The sequence below is a fragment of the Oncorhynchus nerka genome, linkage group LG11 (assembly GCF_034236695.1).
Source record: "Oncorhynchus nerka isolate Pitt River linkage group LG11, Oner_Uvic_2.0, whole genome shotgun sequence".
Classification (NCBI taxonomy): domain Eukaryota; kingdom Metazoa; phylum Chordata; class Actinopteri; order Salmoniformes; family Salmonidae; genus Oncorhynchus; species Oncorhynchus nerka.
The window spans coordinates 57,109,453-57,132,725 of NC_088406.1; the positions used below are offsets into that span (position 1 = coordinate 57,109,453).

At 43.9% G+C, this 23,273-nt stretch overlaps 1 pseudogene; it reads right to left on the reverse strand.

Annotated features, from left to right (window-relative positions):
* Nucleotides 1-1,183: 1,183 nt before the first annotated feature.
* LOC115137521 (transcription factor Dp-2-like) lies at nt 1,184-15,980 on the reverse strand (annotated as a pseudogene).
* Between the last annotated feature and the right edge of the window lie 7,293 nt (nt 15,981-23,273).

Consider the following 23,273-nt stretch of genomic DNA (forward strand, 5'->3'; position numbering starts at 1 on the left):
CCCAATTCCACTAATCAACTCAACATCAAATCAATGATTAGTGGAATCAGGTGTGTAAAACAAAAATGTGCACCCCTTTGTGTCCCCAGGACCAGGACAAAGAAACACAGTCCTAAATAGAAGGATTACTGACACGAGGAAATGTTGTGTCCAAGAGATAAATACCTAAACTTGGAGAAAATTCTTCTTGAAAATATTAATTTAGCCAAAATTATGTTTATGTATATTTACAGACCCAGTCATATCTGCAACCACAAAGCAGAACATTCTAAAAGAGAGTACACACATTTCCCCAAGTGCAATGTCCAGAGTGGAGGGCCTAACGTGCTCAAGTGTCCAAAGGTCACGATGACACAGAGGTTGTGTTCAGGAGGGTACAACGCATTGAACGGAATAGGCCATTACATATCGGCACAATGATTATATTAAAAAAGGCATTGATGATAGACAGACTAATAATGGTTGAAACCCCACCTCTTTCAGGAATACCTAGGATAGGATAAAGTAATCCTTCTCACCCCCCCCCCCTTTAAAAGATTTAGATGCACTATTGTAAAGTGGCTGTTCCACTGGATGTCTTAAGGTGAACGCACCAATTTGTAAGTCGCTCTGGATAAGAGCGTCTGCTAAATGACTTAAATGTAAATGTAAATGTTCACACTTAAAGTTAAACTAAATGTACTCATGTACCCTTGTTTCTAGACAAGGTAGGGCTAATACATGGGTTAAAGGTTACTGCTGGCATCTTTCCACACAGTTGCATTTAATGGCTGACATTAAAACTGCAAAAAATAGTAAAGGAGTATCATAAGTAGAGTAAAAATATATATATTTTACAGAATGTTTTGGGGTGGTTCAAAGAAGCCTAGAAATCCCCTTCTATTAACCTAAACAGACCTTAAATTAAAATGCAAACTTAGAATAGGATCGGACGGGATCCCATTGATTAGACAAACATTGCGTTAAAGGAGGAACAGAAAGTCAAACCACTAGCATACATCAACACACATACTATTCATATACGTTTGACATGTTTCATTGTAACAGGGAAATTAATAAGAAGACATCTTCAATAATCCTGTAAAATATTCCGTCACGAGTCTGTGGTGAGTGTTTTTATGCATAGCCACACTCCTCTAGCACGTATGTAGAGTAGAAAATGACTACAAAACATTGCACTCCATCTAAAAACAACAGACTTTTTCCCGGGAGATTACGCAGATATCGCCTCTTGGCAGAAACATTTGGAACCTTTTCGCCGCTGCAGGAAATACAGGGGCAGCAACCATGAAGACATTGACCAAAATAACTACAAGGGAGAAATTAAGACAGAAACAGATATATAAATGCTTCTAAAATATCATATCATAGACCTGAATGACTGGCAACCTATTTCCTGTATAACTGGCCACATCCCCAGAGAACTTCCATTCCCCATGTGAACAGAGTAGGAGATGAGAGACCTGCATCAGAGAGAGAGGTATGGTGCATCACTGATGCCTGGCTAGCTGTCTGTCCGTCAGTCACTCTGGGGAAGAGGGTTCGTTGTCATCATCGTCCTCCTCTTCCTCGTTGAAGGAGCTGGGCATCTGGCCTCGAGACTCGGAGAGGGTGGCGCTACTGTGGCTGTAACTCCTCCTTCCATTCAAAGAGGCAGAGTCCAGGTCATCTGGGAAAGAGCTGAAACCCGACAATCCACACCACTGGTCAGTCACTCCAGTTCTCAAATTAAAATCAATCATGCCACCTAAAGTCATTTATATGGCTTGAGCTTTTCTATATGGCTTGAGCTTTTCGGTTATCAGTAAGGTGTGCAACGAAACATTTTGTCACACAAAAACAGAATCATTTCCTGGCTACATCCGAAATGGCACCCTATATAGTGCACTACTTTTGAACAGAGCCACACAGGGATCATAGAAATATCACCCTTCATGTGTAGTGTTCCTATTTGGTAGTGGATAGTGTTCAAATTACAGTTTTGATTGAAAAGTTATGAGAGGTAATCTACCTTGTTTGACTGATGCCTCTGGCCATGCCTGTGGGAGGAGAGACGAGTACAGATTGAAATGACAGAAATGGCCTGTTTCCACACGTATGCACACACACGTCAAAAATGCTTGTCAATGAACGCCATTTTCCAACTCTCACCTATGATGTAGATCTCCAGGGACCTGGGAATGAGGGACTTGGCCAGGACGAGATTGTCTGTGGTGCACTTCCCACTCTCCAGGCCCAGGCACAACCCCATGCGCTTCTATGTCATCGTGGATCTCAAAAGGTGTTGTTGAAGTAGAAATTCGCATCGACAGTAGGGACTTCAAATGTTCAGCCTGCTGCACAGACCATGTGGAAGCTCTAGTCTAGAGTGACTGGTTAAATTGTGTTTTTAAATTGGTTAAAGTAGGATGAAATATATGTCATTGTAATAATGGGTGAGTGTTCTACATTTACTGTCACCATATATTAAAATATTGTATTACTTTGACATATTTCATTATGTTATATTATGCTAATTTGTCTATGGTGGACAGAACATGTTTTCACCACACAATATTACAGGAAATGCACATACTTTTTACCTCAGAATGGTTAATTGTTCGTATTAAAGTTTATAGTCATCACAATCTCACAAAATTGATTGCTTAAAACAGATTAATATCAGTGTTTTTTGTCATACATGTCAGTCCGTAGAGGGACGCAACTGTCATTTTCAGACCACGGTGGCAAAATAATAAATAAATGGCCACTCTTCCCATAAATGTCTCTGGCCTGACATGAATTCATGGATTTGAGGGTTACGCTATCATTAAAATGAAAGCCAAACCCTGTCGCTATTTGGAAACCGATGTGAGGTGGTGTTTCCTTCAAATTATCCTGAAAAAAAGTGTTGTTTCCTTTCCGTCTTGGCTATCTACCAAAATAATTTTCTCAGAGATACAGTGCATTGGAAAGTATTCAGACCCCTTCCTTGACTTTTTCCACATTTTGTTACGTTACACCCTTATTCTAAAATGTTTTTAAAAAGTTTTCCTCAATCTACACAAACAGCCCATAATGACAAGGCGAAAACAAGTTTTTGAAATTTGAGCAAATATTTAAAAAAAATAAAAAACAGAAATACATTATTTACATAAGTATTCAGACCCTTTGCTATGAGACTTGACATTTTGCTAAGGTGCATCCTGTTTCCATTGATCACCCTTGAGATGTTTCCACCTGTAGTAAATTCAATTGATTTGGAAAGGCACACACCTGTCCATATAAGGTCCCACAGTTGAAAGTGCATGTCTGAGGTCGAAAGACTTATCCCCAGAGCTCCGAGACAGGATTGTGTTGAAGCACAGATCTAAGGATGGGTACCAAAAAATGTATGCAGCATTGAAGGTCCCCAAGAACACAGTGGCCTCCATCAGTCTTAAATGGAAGAAGTTTGGAACCACCAAGACTCTTCCTAGAGCTGGCTATCCGACCAAACTGAGCAATCGGAGGAGAAGGGCCTTGGTCAGGGAGGGGACCCCCGGTCTCTCTGACAGAGCTCCAGAGTACCTTTGTGGAGATGGGAGACCTTCCAGAAGGACAACCATCTCTGCAGCACTCCACCAATCAGGCCTTTATGGTAGAGTGGCCAGACGGAAGCCACACAAAGGCACATGACAACAAGATTCTTTGGTCTGATGAAACCAAGATTGAAAGCTTTGGCCTGAATGCCAAGCCACACGTCTGGAGGAAACCTTGCACCATCTCTACGGTGAAGCATGGTGGTGGCAACATCATGCTGTGGGAATGTTTTTCAGTGGTAGAGACTGGGAGACTAGTCAGGATCGAGGGAAAGATGAACGGAGCAAAGTACAGAGAGATACTTGATGAAAATCTGCTCCAGAGCGCTCAGGAACTCAGACTGGGGCGAAGATTGACCTTCCAACAGAACAACGACCCTAAGCCAAGACAATGCAGGAGCGGCTTTGGGACAAGTCGCTCCCTATCCAACATGACAGAGCTTGAGAGGATCTGCTGAGAACAATGGGAGAAACTTCCCAAATACAGGTGTGCCAAGCTTGTAGCGTCATACCCAAGACTCGAGGCTGTAATCGCTGTCAAAGTACTGAGTAAATGGTCTGAATACTTATGTAAATGTGATATTTCCATGTTTTATTTTTAATACAAAAGTTTTTGCTTTGTCACTATTGGGGTATTGTGTGTAGATTGATGAAGGGAAAAAACAATTTAATCAATTTCAGAATAAGGCTGTTACGTAACAAAATGTGGAAAAAAGTAAAGGGGTCTGAATACTTTCCGAATGTCCGAATGCACTGTATACACAGTGTACAAAACATGAACTTCTGCTTTTTCCATGACATAGACTGACTAGGTAAGCGCTATGATCCCTTATTGATGCTACTTGTTAAATCCACTTCAATCAGTGTAGATGAAGGGGAGGAAACAATTGAGACATGGATTGTGTATGCGTGCCATTCAGAGGGTGAATGGGCCAAACAAAATAATTACATTTACATTTACATTTACATTTAAGTCATTTAGCAGACGCTCTTATCCAGAGCGACTTACAAATTGGTGCGTTCACCTTAAGACATCCAGTGGAACAGCCACTTTACAATAGTGCATCTAAATCTTTTAAGGGGGGTGAGAAGGATTACTTTATCCTATCCTAGGTATTCCTGAAAGAGGTGGGGTTTCAGGTGTCTCCGGAAGGTGGTGATTGACTCCGCTGTCCTGGCGTCGTGAGGGAGTTTGTTCCACCATTGGGGGCCAGAGCAGCGAACAGTTTTGACTGGGCTGCGCGGGAACTGTACTTCCTCAGTGGTAGGGAGGCGAGCAGGCCAGAGGTGGATGAACGCAGTGCCCTTGTTTGGGTGTAGGGCCTGATCAGAGCCTGGAGGTACTGAGGTGCCGTTCCCCTCACAGCTCCGTAGGCAAGCACCATGGTCTTGTAGCGGATGCGAGCTTCAACTGGAAGCCAGTGGAGAGAGCGGAGGAGCGGGGTGACGTGAGAGAACTTGGGAAGGTTGAACACCAGACGGGCTGCGGCGTTCTGGATGAGTTGTAGGGGTTTAATGGCACAGGCAGGGAGCCCAGCCAACAGCGAGTTGCAGTAATCCAGACGGGAGATGACAAGAGCCTGGATTAGGACCTGCGCTGCTTCCTGTGTGAGGCAGGGTCGTACTCTGCGGATGTTGTAGAGCATGAACCTACAAGAACGGGCCACCGCCTTGATGTTAGTTGAGAACGACAGGGTGTTGTCCAGGATCACGCCAAGGTTCTTAGCGCTCTGGGAGGAGGACACAATGGAGTTGTCAACCGTGATGGCGAGATCATGGAACGGGCAGTCCTTCCCCGGGAGGAAGAGCAGCTCCGTCTTGCAGAGGTTCAGCTTGAGGTGGTGATCCGTCATCCACACTGATATGTCTGCCAGACATGCAGAGATGCGATTCGCCACCTGGTCATCAGAAGCGGGAAAGGAGAAGATTAATTGTGTGTCGTCTGCATAGCAATGATAGGAGAGACCATGTGAGGTTATGACAGAGCCAAGTGACTTGGTGTATAGCGAGAATAGGAGAGGGCCTAGAACAGAGCCCTGGGGGACGCCAGTGGTGAGAGCGCGTGGTGAGGAGACAGATTCTCGCCACGCCACCTGGTAGGAGCGACCTGTCAGGTAGGACGCAATCCAAGCGTGGGCCGCGCCGGAGATGCCCAACTCGGAGAGGGTGGAGAGGAGGATCTGATGGTTCACAGTATCGAAGGCAGCCGATAGGTCTAGAAGGATGAGAGCAGAGGAGAGAGAGTTAGCTTTAGCAGTGCGGAGGGCCTCCGTGATACAGAGAAGAGCAGTCTCAGTTGAATGACTAGTCTTGATTAATTAAGTCCCTTTGAACGGGGTATGGTTGTAGGTGCCAGGCGCACCGGTTTGAGTCAAGAACTGCAATGCTTCTGGGTTTTTCACGCTTAACAGTTTCCCGTGTTGAGTGCGAAGCTAATCAATTCCAGTCGAGTACCGCTTGGGAAAGCGGTCACTTTATAAGTTACTAATTTAGTAAAATTACAAGTAGTGTGAACAAGTGTGACACGTGTGTGTAAGGAGTAATTTATGTATTGGTCTTCAAAATATAACGACTTATTTTAGCATGTTGATTATTTATCTAAAACCAGTGTTTTGACACTTGGCCATGAATCAAAAGCTATTACAACAGGAAGCAGCAATTTTCAAACTATGTTTTAAGAATATAAATGGTACTTTTAATATTATTTTTCAACAGGATTCTACTTTATCAGGTAAAAACTACTGAATGAGAACAAAAACGTGCTATGACTTATTGATTTTGATGATATTAGTGAAATCGCGAAAATATACACTGCTCAAAAAAATAAAGGGAACACTTAAACAACACAATGTAACTCCAAGTCAATCACACTTCTGTGAAATCAAACTGTCCACTTAGGAAGCAACACTGATTGACAATAAAATGCACATGCTGTTGTGCAAATGGAATAGACAACAGGTGGAAATTATAGGCAATTAGCAAGACACCCACAATAAAGGAGTGGTTCTGCAGGTGGTGACCACAGACCACTTCTCAGTTCCTATCCTTCCTGGCTGATGTTTTGGGCACTTTTGAATGGTGTCGGTGCTTTCACTCTAGTGGTAGCATGAGACGGAGTCTACAACCCACACAAGTGGCTCAGGTAGTGCAGCTCATCCAGGATGGTACATCAATGCGAGCTGTGGCAAGAAGGTTTGCTGTGTCTCTCAGCGTAGTGTCCAGAGCATGGAGGCGCTACCAGGAGACAGGCCAGTACATCAGGAGACGTGGAGGAGGCCGTAGGAGGGCAACAACCCAGCAGCAGGACCGCTACCTCCACCTTTGTGCTGCAAAATGACCTCCAGCAGGCATCAAATGTGCATGTGTCTGCTCAAACGGTCAGAAACAGACTCCATGGCCTCCCGGGTGGTGCAGTGGTTAAGGGCGCTGTACTGCAGCACCAGCTGCGCCACCAGAGACTCTGGGTTCGTGCCCAGGCTCTGTCATAACAGGCCACGACCGGGAGGTCCGTGGGGCGACGCACAATTGGCCCAGCGTTGTCCGGGTTAGGGAGAGGTAGGTGGTAGGGAAATCCTTGTCTCATCGCGCACCAGCAACTCCTGTGGCGGGCCGGGCGTACTGCGTGCTAACCAAGGTTGCCAGGTGCGCGGTGTTTCCTCCAACACATTGGTGCAGTTGGCTTCCGAGTTGGAATGGCAATGTGTTAAGAAGCAGTGCGGCTTGGTTGTGTTGTGTATCGGAGGACGCATGACTTTCAACCTTCATCTTTCCCGAGCCTGTACGGGAGTTGTAGCGATGAGACAAGATAGTAGCTACTAAAACAATTGGATACTACGAAATTGGGGAGAAAAAGGGGTAAAATTCACAACAAAAATAAACAGACTCCATGAGGGTGGTATGAGGGCCCGACGTCCACAGGTGGGGGTTGTGCTTACAGCCCAACACCGTGCAGGACGTTTGGCATTTGCCATAGAACACCAAGATTGGCAAATTCGCCACTGGCGCCCTGTGCTCTTCACAGAGTCTGGAGACGCCGTGGAGAATATTCTGCTGCCTGCAACATCCTCCAGCATGACCGGTTTGGCGGTGGGTCAGTCATGGTGTGGGGTGGCATTTCTTTGGGGGGCCGCATAGCCCTCCATGTGCTCGCCAGAGGTAGGTTGCCTGCCATTAGGTACCGAGATGAGATCCTCAGACCCCTTGTGAGACCATATGCTGGTGCGGTTGGCCCTGGGTTCCTCTTAATGCAAGACAATGCTAGACCTCATGTGGCTGGAGTGTGTCAGCAGTTCCTGCAAGAGGAAGGCATTGATGCTATGGACTGGCCCGCCCGTTCCCCAGACCTGAATCCAATTGAGCACATCTGGGACATCATGTCTCTCTCCATCCACCAACGCCATGTTGCACCACAGAGTGTCCAGGAGTTGGTGGATGCTTTAGTCCAGGTCTGGGAGGAGATCCCTCAGGAGACCATCCGCCACCTCATCAGGAGCATGCACAGGCTTTGTAGGGAGGTCATAAAGGCACGTGGAGGCCACACACACTACTGAGCCTCATTTTGACTTGTTTTAATTAAGGACATTACATCAAAGTTGGATCAGCCTGTAGTGTGGTTTTCCACTTTAATTTTGAGTGTGACTCCAAATCCAGACCTCCATGGGTTGATAAATTTGATTTCCATTGATCATTTTTGTGTGATTTTGTTGTCAGCACATTCAACTATGTAAAGAAAAAGGTATTTAATAAGAATATTTCATTCATTCAGATCTAGGATGTGTTATTTTAGTGTTCCCTTGATTTTTTTTAGCAGTGTATGTTTGTCCTGGCTACCTACAGAGGGTCGGGGGATTACTGTGGTAGCCATCCGTATAAATCGCATATATTTTAATCACGGTAAAACCTTGTGATCCTAACTGAATTTACTCTTAGCACTGTAGGATGAAGTGTTGGCATATTTATGATAAAGGCGCAATGGGCATGTGTGTTATACTACTGGGGCATTTGGATAAGCGATTCAGTAATAAGTGATCTGGAGTCGTCTTTGCAATAGGCATGAGGGTGAAGACATTGCGGTGACACGTACTTGTCGCTGGAGGTGGAGCAGTCGATGACGGTGCGTACGTCTGTGTTGAGGATGATGAACGGGAGCTGGATGACAGAGCTGGAAGGGGGAAGGGCCAGGGAGGAAGCCTCACTGGCTTTGTTTCTCTGCACTAGGTTCTTGAAAGAGATTTTCTGTTAGAGGAGAGACGAGCAATGTTTAGAACCATTTTAGGTGCATTTGATTTAGTTCGCCTGCCTACGGTGTTCCATCAATCTTCCATTGGTCCTAAAGTGCAAACTTTCGAACACACCTATCCACACAGTTTTAAATACATTGTTACTACAACTACAGCTAATCTTATCAATACATACTTCAAAAACATTTATCCTCACATACACATTTTCAATCTCTGAAGGTTGATGGTTCATGAGTGGAACTACATCATACATGGGCATGAGGCCACGAGCCCTAGTATAGCATGGCTAAATCTATTCTGAGGGAAAACCTCAGAGGAATAGGAGCTTAGACTGAAGCTTAAAACTAGCTTTAGAGTGAGTAACCTTCATTAGGGCTGAGCAAAATGTAGCCACAACACACCATTAATCGGAGATGCAATGAATGACAACTATCCGTGGTGCGGTACATTTCAAGAAACAGACTGCGAATACATTTCGGTCATCGCCAAGTCTTTTTCACAGGGAGAAGTAATCAATCAAGAGAACTCTGACCACACCCACATCCACACCCTTTGGCCCCCTTGGGAACTTCAAGGGGTCATACAAAAGTTCCCTTTCATATGCTATTGAGATGCTAACGATAAGCTGTTTTTTTTTCAATGGATTTATAGATGGACAGCTTCCGAGCTCATCACTCACGACCAAGGCATCTGACTTTCCCCTCTCTCCCTCACACACTCACACACACAAGGGACTGCCCCATACCTGCAGTATGAGTTCATCCAGTTGAGTTCTCTTCTGCCTGATCCTCTTCAGGCGTTTCTGTTTATCCACCTGATTAGAGAAACATTTTAATAAGCATTTTAGAAAGGGCTGGTATAACAACTGTCTAATAGTAACATGTCACATAAAGAATCTCAGTGCTGGTAAAGCAAAACAAACAAGCAATTTCAAAAGAAACATACAAAAGTAGCTAGATCAGCATATGGAGCTATTTTGGAGTGCTTCTTGAAGCCTCCAATGGGTGGCCAAGTTCATGACAGGGTCTGGAAGTTATTGACTAGATGTGGATGGTCAGTGGTGGTGCTGGTCAGTGTACTGTCTGTGCCCCTCCTCCATCCAACCTCCACTCCACCTCAATGCTGTGCTCCAACAGAACCCTACCCATATCCCAGCACTCAGACAGTTAGTGTTGTTCTTTAAGTAACTGACCAGACTAAAGCAAGACAATTACTATTTGTATTGTCAGACCAGTAGTGATGGATTGCGAAAGTCCTCTGCTGTCAAAAAAGGCCAGCCGTAGGAGTACTCTATTCTCCATCTCCTCACTCCCTTATGCCTAGTCCTCCACCAAAATGGGTCACTGTGTGTGTTTGTGTGTTTATCGTGACAGATCTATATTCTGCAGGAAGTTGACACATGATACAGATGAGAACTGAAAGGGTCTTTCGTTTTTCTTCCCATTTCCTTTGTCTGTGCTCCCCTCACCTCTTTCTCTCTGTCCACCTGTCCCTCTTTTCCTGAGGTGACAGTGACAGATGTCATGGAGTAGCTGTCAAGGCTCACTTTCAGCTCCCAGAGAGAACTCTGCTGGTTTAAAATGTGTGTGTATGTGTGTAAGATCACCTCCAGGTTTTGACACTCCTGGGCTGAGTTGGTGGGCAGGCCAATTCAGCGGATCAAGGGTCACCTCATTAGTAGCTGCTCCATGGTGTGTGTCCCTGGCCAGGACTACCCACTACCCCTCCAGAGGTGCACTGACTGCTAGCCTTCATGGTTAATCTGTTTTTAATTAATGATACTTTTTAACATTCCACAGGAAGTAAGCCGATTAGGGCTGGGGCCAAGCTATTTTATGGGGCCATGTCATTATTAATACCGGAAAGTATTCAGAGGTTGGCCCCCTCCCCACAATTAAAACAGCCAAACTTTCAGTCGGCCTCCTCCAACACAATGCTTTGGGATGCAAGAGAATAGTTTGCAACATAATCAACATTCCAAATCCTCTATGACTCCAAATCTGTCATTCGTTAATTGCTTATCTTGAACAGCTTATGAATGGAAAAACAAACGTATCTAACATTTAGCTGCAGAAAAAATGCATCGCTGTTTTGCTCTAATGTCAAATTAGACATATTTTATTTTGTATGAACTTTTATTTATTCAGTGTAGCCCAATTCCCAATGGTGTCCTGAGTACAACCATTTTCTCACAAACAAGAAGAAAAATGTACATTGCAAATAAACAAGAAGAATAAAAAGAACCACGTGTTGAGTAGCCTGTTGGCCAGATCGGTTTGTTCTTTATTTATACATGAAAGGGGACATTAGAGGCATTGGCTAAAGTATAGTCAGAAATCTGGCCACCTGGCTAGATCCTCTCAACAACCCCCTACAATACTTTATCATTCTACTGGCACAATGGGTTCGAGGACCATGGTGCTGGCAACACCAGGGTTGTGTTCATTAGGGCATGCAATGGAAAATATAACTGAAAGACAAGCACCGTTTTCTCCAGGTAGTCCCTCCCTGTTTCATTCCGTTTTCTTCTGTTTGGTGCCTAATGAACACTACCCAGGGTTGTTGGTTTGATTCCTGCATTGGCCGCATATACTGGCTGTGTCACTGTCAACCGTAAGTGGTTTTGGATGAAAGCGTCTACTCAACTATCATATTATTTACGGACTCACCGAGTCACCGAGTCTGTGGTCATGACGGTGGTGGAGATCGTCCGTGACCTCGTTGTAGGAAGTGTTGCCTTTCTTCTGCACCTTCGCACACGCCTTCATGGAGAAATGACTCAGGCCCTTCCCGTTCTTATCGCCCTTCTTCAGCTGATTGCTGTGGTGGAGAGATCACAAAGAAGCAACCGACACATTCATAATTAGGGATAGCTGTTACACAGATCAAATAATAGTTTATTTGTCACATGCACAGGATATAGTTGGTGCAAACAGTACAGTGAAATGCTAACCAAGATGACACCGCACACACACAACTCTAACCACACACACACACACACACAACACACACACACACACACACACTCCTCCAACTCTACACTTATTTGTCAAACATCACCTCACACACATAGGCTCACAAAAATCTAAACTATATCAGACAATACAACGTATACAATAATTCAAAACTAATGTAAAACGATGAGTTTCTCTCCAACAATGGCACAAGCAAAAGCACACTTGAGAAAACCATGAAACATTAACATAAGCATGATGGAGTTTGGCATGTATGTGAAGACCATAGATAGTGCACCCGCTAACGCTTTGACACTCGCCTTCAATGTGCGGTCACAGAATCATGTGACGTGCTCTCATTTAGATGCACCACTCATTGATGCTTCAAAATAGTGTATGCCTTTATACTCAGTACACATGCGGAGCAAATGTGTTGATGCGTACTCCTAATATTTAAACTCACCAATATCAGTGTATTTGAAACTGTCCTAAAGGTTGAAGGGTTATAGCACTATTGGGTATAGACTATAGTAATGGGGTGACTCCCAAATGGCACTCTATTCCCTATATAGTGCACTATCCCACAATGTTCTGGTCAAAAGTAGTGCACAATGTAGGAAATAGGCTGCCATTTGAGATGCAACCATGGTTGTGGTTGGAGCAGCATTTTCTACCCCTCTACACTCCTAGGGAATTTATCAGATTAGTGCAGTTTTGAAGGCTGAATCTCAATTATTGGGAATGTGTGTGTGTTTGTCTGTCTCTGGGGATCACATATCAATCAGACTCCCCGCATTACCACACACACGCATCTTGCTGCTAACTAGTTCTTTCCATTGAGGTAATGCAGTGTGTATTTGTGATCATCACCGGCCATTCAGAACAGTACAAAAATCACGGCACGCTGCCACACAAGTCCTCTTCCATTTGCTGTGTTGCAGGCACATATTTCCTCCTTCTCACAATGGCTCCAGTGTAACACGGTTCCTCTAGCTCCCTGTAGGGCTACCCCCAGGGAGAGGGGAATGGAGGAGAGGGATTCTCGATTTTTATTACGAGTCACCGCCTAAACATGTAGCTGAAGCACTGTTCATAATTTCACGAGGATCACACACACACACAAACAGTACAACAATCTAATTATCAAATCAGCAGAAACAAGGGAACTTTGGGCGAACGTGAATACAAACAAGAGAAAATGATCTGTTATGAACCGTTAGGCTACATGTGATGCGCAGCCCACACAGCAGTAATACAATCACTCGCTCATTCAGGGGCTCATTCTCTGTGATTTACGCACCAAGAGAAACCTAGAGGGGGGGGGGTAGTGGGGCATGGAGAGGGGGAACAAAAGAATGTGAATATGCATGAGTGCATTTGTGTGTGAGAGAAAGAGAACAGTGAAAGAAAGGAACAAAGAACGAGAGAACAGTGGACAGGGAGAATATATAAGTAGACATGTAAAGACAGACGCACACATGCAGCCAAATGAGTGAGCAATCAAGTGTCCACTGACAAACATTCCCCATCCTTGCACTACACAAACATATGCACCCTCTCCCACACAGCGCAGTTCACTCTAACACCTAGTACAGTAGAGAGTAGGAGACAACTTCAGAGCCGCTCGTTACATAACTTGCTCTCTGTGGAGCACACACACACATGCAGAGGGGACGACTGTGTGTGTGTGTGTGTGTGTGTGTGTGTGTGTGTGTGTGTGTGTAGTGTATGAGGTAGGAAGTGGCGATGGGTAAGGCGCAACGTGGTGGAAGCTTAGGGTTCCAGTTGTCAGGACAAATTAGTTCCAGAACCCCAGCTAGAGGGGAGAGAGAGAGTGAAGATGAGAAACAGGCTGGTGGTGAATGTGCCATAACAGGTAGAGGGATTATAATCAGTCGGTGTGAGGAAGAAACAACACACTCAGTTACACAGAAACAACAGAGGCACTTTTTCTCCTTAGCAACAGAGCTGCCGCTCTGCACCACTGCCGAGTTCTTGGCAGTGTGTCTGCAGCGTGGATCAGTGGGGGAGGAGGGGAGAGGGATGACCTTTCACTGAACAGCACATCTCAGAGCCAACACATCCGCCAGAGAGTGTGCAGAGGGGGGGGGGCTTGGCCCCGAGAAGAGCTCCTCTCACCTGGTGCTTGTGAGTGGGGAGAGGGAAGAATAAAGCATAAACGACAGAAGAGATGGACAGAACAGAGAGAGGAAAAGAGACCAGAGATCTGAGCTTACGAAGACCAAACATGGAGAGAAATCTCAGTCTTGTGCAGTGTAAGTGAGAAAGAGCGAGTACCAGAGGGAGTGAGATGTGAGTTTGAAAACGATAGTAGAAGGAGTGAGGTAGAAATGGAGGGAGGGAGAGAGAGGGTTTGGTCTCATAGGTCTTACTATGTGATGAATTAATTATTCACTGCTGAGAACATGGCATGCAGAACACACAAACTCTCACATGCCTTTAAAATTTGAGTGCATCTTGCTCAAAGAACCATTTCCACACACACTCTAGGGCTACACGATTTGGACCAAATATCTCATAGCATTTTTTGGCCAGATATTGAAATTTAGATCATGAATTTTTGAACACTAGGGTAAAAAATATGGTAATTCCATCAGACATGGTTAAAACAACTACCAGGGACATCAATTCTAAAAATAGCTCATATGAATGAACACATTCTGTAGCTAGCTAACTGAATACAAATCAAAAGAAACAAATATTTTCCAACAATGTTACAGGCTACATTACACCTTCGTATTAACAAACAAACATTTTGAACATGATCATCAAAATATAGTGTGCTATATGCGCAGCACTTATTAATTAATTAATAACATGAGTTCCTATTTCCTATTTTACAATTATGAGTTCTTAAATAACATGTACCTGTAGGTAGAGTTATTAAAGTGGCTATGCATAGATGATTACCAGAGTCGCAGCGGTGCAAAGGGGGGGAATGCAAATAGTCTGGGTGGCCATTTGATTAGATGAGTCTTAAGGCTTGGGGGTAAAAGCTTTTTAGAAGCCTCTTGGACATAGACTTGGCAGTCCGGTACCGCTTGCCGTGTTGTAGCAGAGAGAACTAGGGTGACTAGGGTGGCTGGAGGCTGAACATTTTTAGGGCCTTCCTCTGACACCACCTGGTATAGAGATCCTGGATGGCAGGAAGCTTGGGCCCAGTGATGTACTGGGCTATACACACTACCCTCTGTAGTTCCTTGCGGTCGGAGGCTGAGCAGTTGCCATACCAGGCAGTGATGCAACCAGTCAGAATGCTCTCGACGGTGCAGCTGTAGAACCTTTTGAGGATCTGAGGACCCATGCCAAATGTTTTCAGTTTCCTGAGGGGGAGTAGGTTTTGTCATGCCCTCTTCACAACTGTCTTGGTGTGCTTGAGTCATGTTAGTTTGTTGATGATGTGAACACCAAGGAACTTGAAGCTCTCAACCTGCTTCACTACAGCCCTGTCGATGAGAATGGGGATGTGCTCAGTCCTCTTTTTCCTGTAGTTCACAATCATCTCATTTGTCTTGATCACGTTGAGGGAGAGGTTGTTATCCTGGCACCACCCCGCCAGGTCTCTGACCTCCTCCCGATAGGCTCTCTCATTGTTGTCGGTGATCATGCCTACCACTGTTGTGTCATCGGCAAACTTAAATGATGGTGTAGGAGTCGTGCCTGGCCGTGCAGTCATGAGTGAAGAGGGAGTACAGGAGGGGACTGAGCACGCACCACGAGGGGCCCCTGTGTTGAGTATCAGCGTGGCAGATGTGTTGTTACTTTCTCTTACCATCTCTGGGCGGCCCGTCAGACCAGCCTTTCAAAGCACTTCATGGCTACAGACGTGAGTGCTACGGATCTGCAGTCATTTAGGCATGTTATTTTAGTGTTCTTGGGCACAGGGACTATGGTGGTCTGCTTAAAAAATGTTGGTCTTACAGACTTGGACAAGGAGATGTTGAGAATATCAGTGAAGACACTTGCCAGTTGGTCAGCCTGTGCTCGCAGTACACGTCCTGGTAATCCGTCTGGCCCTGCGGCCTTGTGAATGTTGTGATCACACAGTCTTCCGGAACAGCTTGTGCCCTCATGCATGTTTCAGTGTTATTTGCCTCAAAGCGAGCATAGAAGTAGTTTAGCTCACCTGGTAGGCTCGTGTCACTGGGCAGCTCTCGGCTGTGCTTACCCTTGTAGTCTGTAACGGTGTGCAAGCCCTGCCACATCTGACGAGCGTCAGAGCCGGTGTAGTATGATTCGATCTTGTTCCTGTATTGACGCTTTGTCTGTTTGATGGTTTGTCGGAGGGCATGGCGGAATTTCTTATAAGCTTCCCGCTCCTTGAAAGCGGCAGCTCAAGCCTTTAGCTCAGTGCGGATGTTACCTGTAATCCATGGCTTCTGGTTGGGGTATGTACGTACGGTCACTGTGGGGACAACGCCATCGATGCACTCATTGATGAAGCCAATGACTGATGCGGTGTACTCCTCAATGCCATCAGAGGAATCCCAGAACACATTCCAGTCTGTGCTAGCAAAAAAGTCCTGTAGCTTAGCATCTGCTTTGTCTGACCACTTTTTTATTGATCGAGTCACTGGTACTTCCTGCTTTAATTTTAGCTTGTAAATAGGAATCAGGAGGATAGAATTATGGTCAGATTTGCCAAATGGTGGGCGAGTGAGAGCTTTGTATGCGTCTCTGTGTGTGGAGTAAAGGTGGCTCAGAGTTTTTCCCCCTCTGGTTGCACATTTAACATGCTGACAGAAATTTGGTTAGACGGATTTAAGTTTCCCTGCATTAAAGTCCCCGGCTACTAGGAGCGCCGCCTCTGGGTAACCATTTTCCTGTTTGCTTATGGTGGAATACAGCTGATTGAGTGCGGTCTTAGTGCCAGCATCAGTTTATGGTGGTATGTAGACAACTACGAAAAATACAGATGAAAACTCTCTAGATAGATAATGTAGTCTACAGCTTATCATGATACTCTACCTCAGGCGATCAAAACCTTGAGACTTCCTTAGATAGCTGTTATTTACAAAATGACATTCTATCCTGCCGATACAGCGTTTAACCAGCCAGCTGTATGTTGATAACGTCGTCGTTCAGCCACGACTCTGTGAAGCCTATGATATTACAGTTTTGAATGTCCCGTTGGTAGTTTAATCTTCCACCTAGGTCATAAATTTTTTTTTCTTTTTTTTTCTCCGCCTTCACTCAAATGTCAGGAATATGGGCCTGTTCCCGGGAAAGAAGTATATCATTCACGTCAGACTCATTAAAGGAAAAAAAAAAGGATAAAGGATTCTGCCAGTCCGTGGTGAGTAATCGCAGTCTAGAAGTTATTTTCGGTCATAAGAGACGGTAGCAGCAATATTATGAACAAAATAATTAAAAAAATAAGTTACTAACAACGCAAAGACACGAACAAATCAACACAATTGGTTAGGAATATGTAAAACGCCAGCCTTGTTCTCCAGTGCCGTCTTGTCGCCCCAGTGTTGGGGTGGCGACTTCGGAGAAATATGTGCAAGATGGAATTTGTATCTCCTGTCCAGTTGGCTAATCCTCTTCTTGAAGCCGTCTTTGCCAACTGTAAATAGGAACCATGTGTTTGGCTATGTGAAACGTGATTGCCTCTGTGATTTCTATGTGTCTGCGGCACAGGAGGTTGATGGCTTCCGAATTGGGGAGGACGGCTCTTGGTAATGGCTGAAGTGGAATAAGTGGAATGGTATCAAATACATTAAACACATGGTTTCCATGTGTTTAATGCCATTCCATTCGCACCGTTCCAGCCATTATTACAAGCCGTCCTCCCTTTGGCAGCCTCCACTGGTCTGCGGGATGTTTTTTTGTAGGGCGTTACACTTGATGGCTGGTTGTGGCTGAGGGGCTTTGCTGCTGTCGGGTGCTTTTTTTTTTACCATGCAATCGTCAAAGTAGGGGATTGTTATTCTTCAAAGGATTGAAAATATTTGTGGTGTTGCCTGTTTTTGTAGCCACAACTCTGAGGCACTTTTTGCACAACACTTGCATTTGGTTGACATTGGTTTTCCTGTAGCTGAAATACTGCCATACCACAGAAGATGTGCCTCTCTTTGGCACTAAACCCAAGTTCTCGTTAGCACTGTTTCAAAAATGTCTTAACCTCATACTAAACCTCTAAACCTAAACCGCCCTTTCTCTCCTCACCAGCATCTTCTAACTGCACGCTCAACGCAAGGATGCTTGTTATTGACCAGCATGTGCATGTCATGCAGAGTGAGAAAGCCTGCTTGTGATTGGTCAGCATCCTCTGTGCATGTAGAGTGAATGAACAAAGTCTAGCACATCTCATTGGAGGAGGTACCGTACTCTAGTTTTTGATGTATTAACGGAGTGTCAAAGAAAGGAGAACATTGTAGCCTCTTGGGAAATGGATATTGCACAAGTCAATATCGCAATTTCGATCTGATTTTGATTACTCATGCAGCCCTAACACATTCTCCCCCTGACACACACGTACATACTACACATGTACACGCACGCACAAAAGTACATGTACACACACGTACAGTACATGTACACACACACACCTTCTGATGGTTACATAATCCGCTCACCTGAACACACACACAAAATAACCTGCAAAGTCACTATTGAAAAGGCAGTCATGGTCACTCCTACAAATCCACTGCAGTTCTTACTAACCAGTGCTGTCATTCACTCTGCCCTCTAAGAAACACAAAAAGAGAGAGAGGATGGGAGAGAGATAGGGGGAGACACAGGGGGAGAGGTGGATAGAGAGAGAGAGAGAGAGAGAGAGAGAGAGAGAGAGAGAGAGAGAGAGAGAGAGAGAGAGAGAGGGGAAATAAAAATAAATAAAGTTCTGGGCGGGCATGTTGCGAGAGAAAGAGACCTCACCTTCTCAGGTGAGGGACACATAAGAAACAAGATGGTATACATAGGAGCTGGCTGAGAGAGGCAGGCTAGAGGGGGAGGGTGGTGAGAGAGAGAGTGTTCTGCTGTAGTGAGTCAGCAGTGACCTGTGTGTGTCAGACTGATGCAAATTGGACTACCAAAAAAGAAAATGCCACAGAATGCAGCTGAGCTCTTAAGCAGCCCCCGCCCTTCCGACACAGGCATGCACATCACCTCCATCTACATTTTGCTGAGTCTTGCAGTTACCTGAATGAAGAGTCTTTCTGAGCACAGCCCATCCCTGCAACACAGACACAGATAAATTGTTAGTTTGAAGCAGTGTGTGTACTGTTTAACATGAATTCAATATTCAAAAACTATGTTAAGTGTGTGTCAGTCAGTAGTCTGTTCTCCTAGATTACAACCCATTCCATTGCCTAATGAACTGGTTTGCTTAGGAAATAATGAGATGCTGCAGCTCAGTGAGATGCTATGAGAGAATGACCAAAATAATTTATCTTTTGCCAAAGCTCCTTCTCCCTCTATCTCACTCAGTCTCCATCTGCGATTTGTTTAACTGGATAATCCTCCTGCATTGTTCCTTTCATTTATTTATTTAGCAATAAGGCCAGTGGAGGTGTGGCATATGGCCACTATATCACAGCTAAGGGCTGTTCTTAGGCACAACGCAATGCGTCGTCATATACCACAAACCCCCAAGGTGCTTTACTGCTATTATAAACTGGTTACCAACGTAATTATTATTAGCAATAAGAATAAATGTTTTGTCATACCCGTGGTATACAGTCTGATATACCATGGCTGTCAGCCAATCAGCATTCAGGGTTCAAACCACCCAGTTTATAATCTTCTATATACAGTACCAGTCAAAAGTTTGGACACACCTGCTCATTCATCTTCTTCTTCGTTTCATCTTCTTCTTTTTTACTATTTTCTACATTACAGAATAATAGTGAAGACATCAAAACTATGAAATAACACAAATGGAATGATGACTGTGTGAAAAGCATCCATATGTGAAAAGCATTCCTCATGAAGCTGTTTGAGAGGATGCAAAGAGTGTGCAACGCTGTCATCAAGGCAAAGAGTGGCTACTTATATTTTGATTTGTTCAACACTTTTTTGGTTACTACATGATTCCTTCCATGTGTTATTTCATAGTTTTTGATGTCTTCACTATTTTTCTAAAATGTAGAAAATAGTGTAAAGAAATAAAAACCCTGGAATGAGTATGTGTGTCCAAACAATCCCTGCCTGGATTGTGTGTGTGTGTGTATGTGTATGTGTATGTGTATGTGTGTGAGTGTGAGTGTGTGTGTGTGTGTGTGTGTGTGTGTGTGTGTGTGTGTGTGTGTGTGTGTGTGTGTGTGTGTGTGTGTGTGTGTGTGTGTGTGTGTGTGTGTGTGTGTGTGTGTGTGTGTGTGTGTATTAACAACACTACTTGTCAGAATAGCAGAATCAACCCAGCCGTCAGAAAAATACGAGTCCATGAAATCATGTGTTCGTTTCTTGGCCCTGGCAATTAAAAACAAAACGTGATGTTAGCTAATAAAAAATAAATACAATGGATCCTCCTTAAATTCTTTCCATGTTCTGGAAACAAGACCACTTCAAGACAAGACCACTTTACAACAACCATAAAATATGATTATAATGTGGAACAAAGCAGGGCAGTGGTGTGTGTGTGTGCACACTTGAGCAAACAAGCAACAAGTGTACTTGAGCAATTTAAAAAAAGTGTGTGTGTGTAGCAGCTCACCCTAGGGCCCACTTGTTGGCATTCTACGTGGGTCCCTGGGATACCATGGTGGGCGTATGTGTAAATGAGCTACCTATTAGAATATTCCCTGTGTGCAAAACTCTGTGCCTTGCTGATGATCTACACAAACACAAAATAAGAAACATCAGAGGGATTCATCAGATCACAGGGTTGTGTTCATTTGGGCACACCGTAGCAAAATGCAACGGACACGATTGAACGGATGCAAGGTAATACAAATAATAATGGTATCAAGGGTCCTGTTCATTAGGCACCAACATGAAAAAAAGGGAAGGGCAACCTGAACTCATCCAATATGATGCGCTCATTTTTGATTTTCAATTTCAAAACATCTTCCAATTGACGCCCTAATGAATGCCGCCCAGGTGAGTCATTGAGAACAGATTCTGTGCCAAGTTGTGGGTGGTGACTGAGCAGGATCAGGTTGGGTGTAGTATTTGAGAGGCCTACTATGCAGAAGTGTCTCAAAGCTGGAGCCCAACAAAAAAGAAAAAGACAAGATCAGCAGGATGCAGCAGAATGCTAATAATACCCCCAGCTAATTATAACACGCTACAGTCAGTCTGCAGTGCGCCACACGCTATTCCTTCTCCTCCCAGCCAGGCCTTTTTTTACACTTCACCACAAAACACTGGCTTTCACAGATGCAAGAGGATGGGGGATCTGGGGTGTATTCATTAGCACACACCGTATGCTGCAAAGTGTTACACACCGTAACACTTTGCAACAGAAAACATAACAAAAACGAGAACTTGTTATTGGACAAATTCAGACATTCGGCGCATATACTTTGTTTGGTACCTGGTGAATACACCTTTGATCATCAACCTGACTCTTAAAACTTATTGCGCATCAGTGGGACGCTAGCGTCCCATTTCTAAAACTTCCGGTGAAATTGCAGAGCACCAAATTAAAATGAACATAAATATTAAACTGTGCAATACATCAAAATACAGCTTAACTTCTTGATGCACCCATCCCGTTAGCGGGATCATTTGGGTCAACATCCGCTGAATTGCAGAGCGCCAAATTCAAATTTAATTACAAAAAATATTTCATTTTTATGAAATCACAAGTGCAATATAGCAAAACACAGCTTGGCTTGTTGTTAATCCACCTGGCATGTCAGATTTCAAAAAAGCTTTTCGGCGAAAGTATACCAAGCGTTTATGTAAGGACATCTCTCTCAGCAGACAAAACATTACAAACAGCTAGCAACCAAGTAGATTGGTCACGAAAGTCAGAAAAGCAATAAAACAAATCTGCTTACCTTTGATGATCTTCGGATGTTTGCACTTACGAGACTCCCAGTTACACAATAAATGTTCCTTTTGTTCCATAAAGATTATTTTTATATCCAAAATACCTCCATTTGGTTGGCGCGTTATGTTCAGAAATCCACAGGCTGCACGGTCACGACCGGGGCAGACAAAAATTCCAAATAGTATCCGTAAAGTTCATAGAAACATGTCAAACATTTTTTATAATCAATCCTCAGGTTGATTTTACAATATATAAATCGATAATATTTCAACTGGACTGTACCTTCTTCAATAGGAGAGAGAGAGAAAATGTCTGCTCCAAACTGTTGCGCATACAAAACGCTGCTGGCACCCAGCCATACAATGACGCGATGTGATCTTTCACGCTCATTTTTCAAAATAAAAGCCTGAAACTATGTCTAAAGACTGTTCACAACATGTGGAAGCCATAGGAAAAGGAATCTGGTTGATATCCCTTTAAATGGAGCGAAGGCAAGCAATGGAACAGAGAGCTTTCAGGAAAAACAACACTTCCATGTTGATTTTCCTCAGGTTTTTGCCTGCAATATCAGTTCCAATATTTTGGAAACTTTAGAGTGTTTTCTATCCTAATCTGACAATTATTTGCATATTCTAGATTCTGGGCCTGAGAAATAGGCAGTTTCATTTGGGTATGTTTTTCATCCAAACATACTGCCCCCTACACTCAGAGGTTCTAACTTGTTAATCCAGCCGCCGTGTCAGATTTCAAAAAGGCTTTACGGCGAAAGCAAACCATGCGATTATCTGAGGACAGCGCACACAAATGCATGACAAATCATTTTCAACCAGGGAGTTGCGACACGAAAGTCAGAAATAGCGATATAATATATGCCTTACCTTTGAAGATTTTCTGTGATTTTCTGGCTCTCCAAAAGGTCCCAGTTACATTACAAATGGTCCTTTTGTTCGATAATGTCCTTTATATAAAAATGCATACAAAATGAATCCCAAACGTTAGCAATAAACTTATCCAAAACAAGTCAATCCATCTTTATAATCAAACCTTAGGTACCCTAATACGCAAATAAATGATAACATGTAAGACGGAGAATCGTTATTGTCTTTACTGGAGAAAAATAGAAAAGAACGCGCTTTCATTCACACGATTGGAAACACTTCAGCCAAAATGGGAGCCACCTAGAAAAACTACCATTTCTGGCTCATTTTTCCAAAAACCTTCCTGAAACTATTTCTAAAGACTGTTGACATCTAGTGGAAGCCCTAGGAACTGCAATCGGGCACAATTTCACCCTATTATAAAAGTGCCAGCCATTGAAATCAGTGGTAGGATGAATTCTTTCTTTTGGGATGGTTTGTCCTCAGGGATTTCGCCTGCCATTTCAGTTCTGTTATACTCACAGACATTATTTTAACAGTGTTAGAAACTTGAGTGTTTTCTATCCAAATCTACCAATTTTATGTATATCCTAGCTTCTGGTCCTGAGTAGCAGGCAGTTTACTTTGGGCATGCTTTTCATTCGGATGTCAAAATATCGCCCCCTAGCCGAAATAAG